At 53.0% G+C, this 489-nt stretch overlaps 1 protein-coding gene across 4 annotated transcripts in view; it reads left to right on the top strand.

The window, feature by feature from the left end:
• LOC106602110 (ubiquitin-conjugating enzyme E2 K) overlaps nucleotides 1-93 on the top strand; it is a 10,541-nt gene extending 10,448 nt beyond the window's left edge. For all 4 annotated transcript variants that reach the window (XM_045712825.1, XM_045712826.1, XM_045712822.1 and 1 more), the window contains exon 7: nucleotides 1-93. This exon is cut by the window's left edge and continues 1,079 nt beyond it. The gene's annotated coding sequence lies outside the window, so the exon portion shown is untranslated.
• The last annotated feature ends 396 nt before the right edge of the window (nucleotides 94-489 follow it).

Here is a 489-nt window from a genome sequence, read left to right on the forward strand (position 1 = left end):
ATATCGAGTTGGGTATTTGTGGCCGGCGAACAATCGCATGATGATTATTTATTGTCAAACTTTACTTTTATTAAAAAAATTCTACCTGAAAAATCTAAATGTTATTATTTTTTTTTTTGTCGTCTTCATTTGTTTAATACATTTACACCCTTTAAGGAACATTCATCAATTTCAAAAAAATATTTTGTCTCACCGCTGGGCTGCCTGCTGGGGGTCTGGGCTACCTGCTGGGGGTCTGGGCTACCTGCTGGGGTCTGGGCTACCTGCTGGGGGTCTGGGCTACCTGCTGGGGGTCTGGGCTACCTGCTGGGGGTCTGGGCTACCTGCTGGGGGTCTGGGCTAGCTGGGGTCTGGGCTACCTGCTGGGGGTCTGGGCTACCTGCTGGGGGTCTGGGCTACCTGCTGGGGTCTGGGCTACCTGCTGGGGGTCTGGGCTACCTGCTGGGGTCTGGCTACTGCTGGGGCTACCTGCTGGGGGTCTGGGCTACC

Source organism: Salmo salar, unplaced genomic scaffold (genome assembly GCF_905237065.1).
Source record: "Salmo salar unplaced genomic scaffold, Ssal_v3.1, whole genome shotgun sequence".
NCBI classification, from domain to species: Eukaryota; Metazoa; Chordata; class Actinopteri; order Salmoniformes; family Salmonidae; genus Salmo; species Salmo salar.